The sequence below is a fragment of the Bubalus bubalis genome, chromosome 22 (genome assembly GCF_019923935.1).
Source record: "Bubalus bubalis isolate 160015118507 breed Murrah chromosome 22, NDDB_SH_1, whole genome shotgun sequence".
In the NCBI taxonomy this organism is placed as follows: domain Eukaryota; kingdom Metazoa; phylum Chordata; class Mammalia; order Artiodactyla; family Bovidae; genus Bubalus; species Bubalus bubalis.
In genome coordinates this window covers 54,659,735-54,669,680 of record NC_059178.1, presented here as the reverse complement: position 1 = coordinate 54,669,680, position 9,946 = coordinate 54,659,735, and positions in this window count along the sequence as shown.

Genomic DNA, 9,946 nt, shown 5'->3' with positions numbered 1-9,946 from the left:
CCCATTCAGATCAATCAATACTTATTGAAGACTTTGTCCATATTTTCATGGATTGTTTTACTGCAGTAGGTTATACAAGGCTGACTGCAGCACTTATTAATCCACTCGTTTAATAATTACTCATTTGCCTTTTTCATTTAAAATGTTCTCATCTGATTGTATGTGAAATTTATAACTAAAGAGATTTGTAAATAGAAATATAAAGATTGACTTTAAGGCATCAACCCAGACAACCACCATCATCTATATCATGGCATCATTTTCATTTTTTTAATTCCCCCAGTGAAGTATTTGTCTAGTGGCAGGAAAAAATGGCAGATTCATTTTTAAAAATTCTTCTTTATCAAATTAAAGTATGTTCATATTCTAGAGAAAAAGAAAATATCATACCCATTCTACCACTTAAAGATAATATAGTGTATTTTTTTCTAAGCATAAGAGAAGAAGATCAAACCTTTGCCACTGTTTTTCTGGTGTGGTGTCTTCTTTCACGTGCTAATATTACCTGTGCTCATAGATCCTGCCTGCACAATTCCCCAGATTTCTTTTAAGTTATGGGGAAGAGGTAACTTCAGTGTTTAGTATCTCTGGCTGCGGCGGCTGCTCTGTGCAGCGGCGGAGGCTGGGGGCGGAGGCTGTGTGTGGAAAGGCGCTGAGCAGTCGCGGCGCGGGGGCAGCGGCACAGGGGCTACCGCACGTCCAAGATCAGGAGCAGCTGCAGAGAAGAGCTACCCCATGTCCAAGGTCAGGAGCGAGGCCAACAGGAGATATCCCACGTCCAAGGTCATGAGCAGCGGCTGCGCTTTGCTGGAGCAGCCGTAAAGAGATACACCCCATCCAACATAAGAGAAACCCAAGTAAGATGGTAGGTGTTGCAAGAGGGCATCAGAGGGCAGAAGACTGAAACCACAATCACAGACAACTAGTGAATCTGATCACATGGACCGCAGCCTTGTCTAACTCAATGAAACTAAGCCATGCTGTGTGGGGCCACCCAAGACAGTGGGGCCATGGTGGAGAGGAACGACAGATTGTGGTCCACTGGAGAAGGGAATGGCAAACCACTTCAGTATTCTTGCCTTGAGAACCCCATGAACAGTATGAAACGGCAAAATGATAGGATACTGAAAGATGAACTCCCCAGGTTGGTAGGTGCCCAATATGCTACTGGAGATCAGTGGAGAAATCACTCCAGAAAGAATGAAGGGATGGAGCCAAAGCAAAAACAATACCCAGCTGTGGATGTGACTGGCGATAGAAGCAAGGTCCGATGCTGTAAAGAGCAATATTGCATAAGAACCTGGATTGTTAGGTCCATGAATCAAGGCAAATTGGAAGTGTCAAACAGGAGATGACAAGAGTGAACATCGACATTCTAGGAATCAATGAACTAAGATGGACTGGAATGGGTGAATTTAACTCAGATGACCATTATATCTACTACTGCGGGCAGGAATCCCTCAGAAGAAATGGAGTAGCCGTCATAGTCAACAAAAGAATCCCAAATGCAGTACTTGGATGCAATCTCAAAAACGATGGAATGATCTCTGTTCGTTTCCAAGGCAAACCATTCAATATCACAATAATCCAAGTCTATGCCCCAACCAGTAACGCTGAAGAAGCTGAAGTTGAACAGTTCTATGAAGACCTACAAGACCTTTTAGAACTAACACCCGAAAAAGATGTCCTTTTCATTATAGGGGACTGGAATGCAAAAGTAGGAAGTCAAGAAACACCTGCACTAACAGGCTTATTTGGCCTTGGACTACAGAATGAAGCAGAGCAAAGGCTAATAGAATTTTGCCAAGAGAACGCCCTGGTCATAGCAAACACCCTCTTCCAACAACACAAGAGAAGACTCTACACATGGACATCACCAGATGGTCAACACCAAAATCAGATTGATTATATTCTTTGCAGCCAAAGATGGAGAAGCTCTATACAGTCAGCAAAAACAAGACTGGGAGCTGACTGTGGCTCAGATCATGAACTCCTTATTGCCAAATTCAGACTTAAATGGAAGAAAGTGGGGAAAACCAGGTATGACCTAAATCAAATCCCTTATACAGTGGAAGTGAGAAATAGATTTAAGGGACTAGATCTGATAGAGTACCTGATGAACTATGGACGAAAGTTCGTGACATTGTACAGGAGACAAAGATCAAGACCATCCTCAAGAAAAAGAAATGCAAAAAAGCAAAATGGCTGTCTGAGGAGGCCTTACAAATAGCTGTGAAAAGAAGAGAAGTGAAAAGCAAAGGAGAAAAGGAAAGATATTCCCATTTGAATGCAGAGTTCCAAAGAATAGCAAGGAGAGATAAGAAAGCCTTCCTTAGCGATCAATGCAAAGAAATAGAGGAAACTAATAGAATGGGAAAGACTGATCTCTTCAAGAAAATTAGAGATACCAAGGGAACATTTCATGCAAAGATGGGCATAATAAAGGACAGAAATGGTAGGGACATAACAAACAGAAGTTATTAAGAAGAGGTGGCAAGAATAAACAGAAGAACTGTACAAAAAAGATCTTCATGACCCAGATAATCACGATGGTGTGATCACTGACCTAGAGCCAGACATCCTGGAATGTGAAGTCAAGTGGGTCTTACAAAGCATCACTATGAACAAAGCTAGTGGAGGTGATGGAATTGCAGTTGAGCTATTTTAAATCCTAAAAGATGATGCTGTGAAAGTGCTGCAGTCAATATGTCAGCAAATTTGGAAAACTCAGCAGTGGCCCCAGCACTGGAAAAGGTCCATTTTCATTCCAATCCCAAAGAAAGGCAATGTCAAATAATGCTCAAACTACTGCACAATTGCACTCATCTCACACGCTAGGAAAGTAATGCTCAAAATTCTCCAAGCCAGGCTTCAGCAATACATGAACTGTGAACTTCCAGATGTTCAAGCTGGTTTTAGAAAAGGCAGAGGAACCAGAAGTCAAATTGCCAACACCCGTTGGATCATCCAAAAAGCAAGAGAATACCAGAAAAACGTCCACTTCTACATTATTGACTACTCCAAAGCCTTTCACTGTGTGGATTACAAAAAATTGAAAAATTCTTAAAGAGATGAGAACACCAGACCACCTGATCTGCCTCCTGAGAAATCTGTATGCAGGTCAAGAAGCAACAGTTAGAACTGAACATGAAACAACAGACTGATTCCAAATAGGGAAGGATTACGTCAGGGCTGTATATTGTCACCCTGCTTATTTAACTTATATGCAGAGTACATCATGAGAAACGGTGGACTGGATGAAGCACAGGCTGTAATCAAGACTGCCGGGAGAAATATCAATAACCTCAGATACACATATACCACCACCCTTAGGGCAGAAAGCAAAGAACTAAAGAGCCTCTTGATGAAAGTGAAAGAGGAGAGTGAAGAAGTTGGCTTAAAACTCAACATTCAAAAAACTAAGATCATGGCATCTGGTCCAGTCACTTCATGGCAAATAGATGGGGAAACAATGAAAACAGTGAGAGACTTTATTTTTTTGGGCTCCAAAATCAGTGCACATGGTGACTGCAGCTGTGAAATTAAAAGATGCTTGCTCCTTGGAAGAAAAGTCATGACCAACCTAGGCAGCATATTAAAAAGCAGAGACATTACTTTGCCAACAAAGGTCCATTTAGTCAAAGCTATGGTTTTTCCAGTAGTCATGTATGGATGTGAGTGTTGGACTATAAAGAAAGCTGAGCACTGACGAATTGATGCTTTTGAATGGTGGTGTTGGAGAAGAGTCTTGAGAGTCCCTTGGACTGCAAGGAGATCCAGTCAGTCCATCCTAAAGGAAATCAGTCCTGAATATTCATTGGAAGGACTGATGCTGAAGCTGAAAGTCCAATACTTTGGCCACCTGATACAAAGAACTGACTCATTGGAAAAGACCCAGAGGCTGGGAAAGATTTAAGGCAGAAGGAGATGGGAATGTCAGAGGATAAGATGGTTGGATGGCATTACCGACTCAAATGGACATGAGTTGGAGCAAGCTCCAGGAGTTGGTGATGGACAGGTAAGCCTGGTGTGCTGCAGTCCATGAGATCACAAAGAGTTGGACACGACTGAGCTACTGAACTGAACTGAACTGATGCTACTTTATATCACCATGTTTGAGGTGAGAAAATCACAGAAAGTGCAGGAATTGTAACTATCAAAAGCCCAAGGTAAATACCCTTCTTAATGGCACCTAAAAGGTGATTGAATCCCCAGTTTAATGTCTTGGCAGGAGACACCTGGCAGTGGAGCACCAGAGAACCATCAAAGTTATCATATGTTATTGCCTTCTCTCTTTATTTTAATTGAATTTTTAATTGAGATAATTGTAGATTCACATGCAGTTGTAAGAAATAATACAGAGAGACTCCATACATTTTTCACTCAGTTTCCCCTAACATCTTACAAACTAGAGTACAATGTCACAGCCAGGACACTGACATTGGTACAATCCACCTACACTATTCAGCTTTTCCCAGTTTTACTTGTACTCATTTGTATGTGTGTGCTTGTGTGTATTAAGTTCTAGTGTGTTAACGTGTATAAGATGCTTTAAGTATATCATACTAATACAAGAATAATTGCATTAATTATTTTAAGATCTATACAGTATTATCACCTACGTAGATCTGCGTATCTCCCAACTGTTTAGTCAAGATACTAAACAGTTCCAATATCATGAGGATCCTTTGTGTTGCCTGTTATAACAAATACTTCTCTTCCACATCACTCCCCATTCTTAACCTCTGGAAACTTCTAATTTGTTCTCAAATTTCTCAATTGCAAAAAATGTTTTGTCATTTCAAGAATGTTGTATAAACGGAATACATTCAGTGTGAGAACTTTAAGGCTGACTTTTTTTACTCAGCATGATTCCCTGCAGACTGATCCAAATGTTTGCATGTATCGATAGTTTGATCCTTTTAACTGTTTAGTAGTATTATTCCATAGTATAGAATATACCAGATACCTGTCTTTTATTTTATTTGGAGTGAATGTAAATGGTATTATGTTTTAAATTTTGGGCTGTCTGTTATTAGCATATGGAAATGCAGTTAGTCTTGTGGTGTTGATCTTGTATACTGCAAGATTATTGATCTTACTTATTAGTTCTAGATGGAGAAGGAAATGGCAACTTCTCCAGTACTTTTGCCTGGAGAATTCCATGGACAGAGGAGCAGGACAGGCTTCGGTCCGTGGAATTGCAGAGTTGGACATGACTGTGCAACTAACTTTCACCTTCATTAGTTATAGAAGATTTTATAGATTTCTTGGGTTTTCTACATAGACGGTCATGGCCTCTGCAGGTAGGAATAGTTTTACTTCTTCCTTCCTAATCTGTATGCCTCTTGTTTCTTTTTCTTGCTTTATTGCAGTGGCTGGAACATCCAGTGCTATGCTGTGTGTTGTGGTTGTTTAGTTGCTAAGTTGTGTCCAACTCTTTAGTGACCCCATGGACTGTAGCTCACCAGGCTTCCTTGTCCACGGGATTGACCAGGCAAAAAGACTGGTGTAGGTTGCCATTTCTTTTACCAGGGGATCTTACCAACCCAGGGATCGAACCCACATCTGCTGCATTAACAGGCGGATTCTTTACCTCTGAGCTACCAGGGCAGCCCACCATGTTATATAGCAGTGAGTAAAGCAGACCTCCTTACTTCCCCCACAGTCTTAAAGGGAAAGTATTCAGTCCTAGCTATAGGTTCTTTGCAGATGATTTCTTATCAAGTTGAGGTAATTCCCCTCTATTTCTAACTCATGAAGGGCTTTTAATGTGAATGGGTGATATGCATTTTTCTGTCAAATGCTTTTTATATGTCAGTCAATATGATTACATAATTCTCCCTCTTTAACTTGTTGATGTACTGAATTACATTTATTTGATTCTCAAATAAGAAGCAACTTTGGACAGGTAAAGAAGGGAATAGACTATGTAAGACTTTGAAAATGAAGCCAAGATGTTTATATATGAATCTATTGCACAGCATTTTCCAAAGTGTGTTCTGAGATGCAGGCTAATTGAGGATACATAAAGATGTAATTTCATGGTGAAATGGATTTGAGAAACAGTAGGTTAAACTAAATTCAGGGGGATTCTTTGCTACTGAATTTATCAGGATCTTTAACACACTGCATTGAATGATGCCTGTATTCTAAAAGGGAAATAAAGTGTGTAAAGTTTCCAAAGCGAGTTTATCCACAAAAATCCACACTTTCCATAATTTCTGTGATAACTGGAAGGTGCACTTTGGGAAACATTGCCATGGGAAATAATTTTTCCAGTGAGAATTTCTGACCTGGGGAGTGTCATTGAAGAAAAGCAGTGCGCTGCGATGGCTCTTACACATGGAACTTCAGGCAGGTCTCCTTCCTGCTGAAGGCTCACTTCCTTATCTGTTGAGCAGAGAAAAAGCCTGACTCCGATGAGTGAGCAGAGGGGTGTTGAGATGAAAAGTGTGTGCTCTGCGGTCTAATCAGTTCAGTTCAGTTGCTCAGTCATGTCTGACTCTTTGTGACCCCATGGACTGCAGCACTCCAGGCTTCCCTGTCCATCACCAACTCCCAGAGCTTGCTCAGACTCATGTCCGTTGAGCCAGTGATGCCATCCAACCACCTCATCCTCTGTCATCCCTTTCTCCTCCTGCCTTCAGTCTTTACCAGCATTAGGGTAAGTCCAATATCTGAGTCCAAATTCTGGTTTTGCTACCCGAGAGGTGTGGGGAACATTGAGCAAATTACTTCAGTCTGTGCCTCAGTTCCCTCAAATGTAATGTAAGAATAGTAACAATTTCCATTTTCTAATATTTTTAAAAGGTTTAGTGAATGAAACACTTAAAGCATTAGAAAACTGTCACTCAAATGGTGACCATTTAATAGTGCTTTATACCTGTGCTGTTTATAGTTGAAGGATTAAGTGAGATAACCAGAAAAATGCCTAAATTTTTTTTTACTCAGAAAGTAGTTACTGGGGAAATGGATCCACAGGCAGTTGTTCCCTGACCAGGGATAAAACCTGCATCCCCTGCAGTGAAAGCAGAGTCCCAACCACTGGATAGCCAGGGAAGTCCTGTGAATGAGTTTCTTTAGGTTATATATGTTGAAGTAGAATTTCTTTGCTGCTGCTGCTGCTAAGCAGCTCTCATGTTGGATGTTTTGAGGACCAGCACAATGAGCGTGTGGATGGAGAGGTTGCTTTAAAATATTTTCTTTGCCTCGGCAGTACTTGGTGATTAACAATGAGGGGTTGAAAAAGACAACTCTAAGATGACACCAAGGTTCGGACTTGGCATTAGGGAAATGGCTATTGTAGCCCCCACCCCCCACCCCACCCCCGCCATGTATGAACTGTGTCCTGAATAGTAATGTGTCAGCTAGATAATTGTAGCATTCCAATTAAAAAATCATAGATATTTCAATTTCTGGTTTTAATAAATGCAGGAAAATAAAGTTTCAGTCTGTTATGCTGAAGTATGACATCAGATCAATGTTGGTAAAGGAACAGTCTGATTACATAGCTGTACTACAAGGAAAATTATGCCCGCGACACAACTTTGAACTCTGAGGACATCTCAGCTTTTTATTTAGGGCACTGATATGGTGGAATGGCTCCTCAGAGGAAATTAAGAGAGAAAGGCATGCTGGTGCTCAGGATGAAGAAAAACAATGCAACGAGGAAGAATTGGAAAGGTCCCTAGAGAAATCAATAAACATAACCTAAAGAATGGGAGACAAGGAAAATGGGATTGCAATCGCAGAGAAGATTGAAGCAAATGGGAAAGTCGGTCAAATGACTGAAAATAAGCCAAGCGTGTACGTTTTAACACACGCTGCAAGCATAGTAAGGGACTTGACTTTGAGTTAGAATATAGCCCGATCTTGTTTTCATCTTATTTCTCATTTTCTTGTATACTGCCTTTGGATCCCAACCATTGGGAACCGGCCAGAGAACATAATGGCCTTATCTGTGAAACTAACAAGTCTAAAACATTTGATCACAAATATAAATATTTCAATGAATTAGCATTTTAGTCAATAAATGTGCATGCATTTGTATATGCTCAACTTTAAAGTTTTTCTTCTCTCTGCTTATTATCTCTTCCCCCAAATCACCTTTTCCATCAGCCCTCAGGATACCAAACTACAGCTCTGAACATCATGAATGAATTTTCTCAGATGATATTGCTTATTTCTGTGCCAAGTATTAGGGCTTTGAATAAACCAGAGTCAGTGCTTTGGGGAGGAACGAAAGAAATCAATTCATTTGCATTTTGTTGTTGTGGTTGGCAGAGTAGTGGCATCCCAAAGGTGTCCATGTCCTAACCCCTGGAATCCATGACTGTCTCACCTTTCGCAGCAGAGGAGACTTTGCAGATATGATTAAAGTTCAGGATTTTGAAGTAGGGAGATGATCGTGGATTCAATCACTGGGTTTAAAGGTAGATTAGGGAGGCAGAGCGGAAAGTCAGAAGGAGCCGAGACCAGGGAAGAATGGTCAGAGAGAGGCGATGTTGTTGACTTGAAAGATGGAACAAGGGCCTCCTCTGGACCATCCACAGCTACCTGGAGCATGGATGCAGGGCGTTTCCAGGGAGACCCTGGTGAGGAGGCTGCTTCCAGCCTCCTCTATGCAGAGCCCTAACAGCTGCCCACCACAGCTGAAGAACAGTAGTAAACATAGTTTCACAGAGGGCATGACTTCAGTTCAGCAGAAATGAAATCCTACTTATCTTTTGATTTCCAGATCTTGTGCAGGTGCATTTCTTTGGCAGAATCTAACTTTAAATCCTGCTGGCAGGGGTCTGGTAAATGCACTGCCCATTGTTCTAGCTCCTGAAACACAGGGGAAAACATGGGAAGAGAAGACAGTGCTGCTTAGCCAGGAGATGAGCTGGTACATCTGGTCGACCACAGTGTCCTGTCTCCTCCCAGGACTTCGTGAGAGCCCAGAAGGAGAAGGGGCTTCCCTGGTGCCTCAGATGGTAAAGAATCTGCCTGGAATGGCAGAGACCCAAGGTTGACCCCTGGGTCAGAAAGATGGCCTGGGGAAGGGAATGGCTACCCACTCCAGTATCCTTGCCTGGAGAATTCCATGGACAGAGGAGCCTGGTGGTCTACTATGGGGTCGCAAAGAATTGGACAGGACTGAATGACTGACACTTTCACTTTCAACAGGAGAAAGCCTTAAACTCAAGCCAACTCTTATTTTTTGCTTGTTTGTTTTTTGTTGGCCATTGAGGTTGATTTTGTTACTGCTAATATAACCTCCCAACATCTGACCGACGCTTCATCCCCCCCACCCTCCCAGCATAGTTTCTTCATAAATATCGAGTGTTTCCATGGTCGTGGTTGGGCACATGCTGTTTCCACATGGTCCATCTAGGATCTCTGATGCTGTTCCTTTCTTGAATCACTCTTTGTCTTCCCTAAAGTTTATTGCTGCATTATTTTTCATTTGCTTAAAATTTCATGCTCTTATTACTCATTTAATCCTCAAATTCCTTCCAGTCATCTAAATCTCTTCTCAATGTTCAGATCTCATTTCTTTCAGAAATCCCTCTGCATCTCTGAAGGGCTTCAGTCTGGACTGATTCATCTCTGTAACTAGTGCATAGCTATACCTTGGGGTCGCCTTGAGGTTCTGTTTGCCTCTCTCCTGCCAACACTTATTTATTGAGCTCCTGTGGGGCATTTTGGCCCCCTTCGCCTCCCCTTATTCCAAAAACAAACTTGAAAGGAAACGTTCAAGCAGAGTTATTGTTTATTGAGCTGCTGCATGCTGGGCATTGCCCTTGGGTTGGGGATACAGTTGGAGTGACCAGCTGCCCAGGTATGCCCAGGACTGTCCTGGTTTTAGCACTGAAATCCCAGGTCCTGTGAAACTGCCTGGCCTCAGGTAAACCAGGATGGCAGGTCATGCTTGGCACAACCATGAACAGGCAGTATGTGC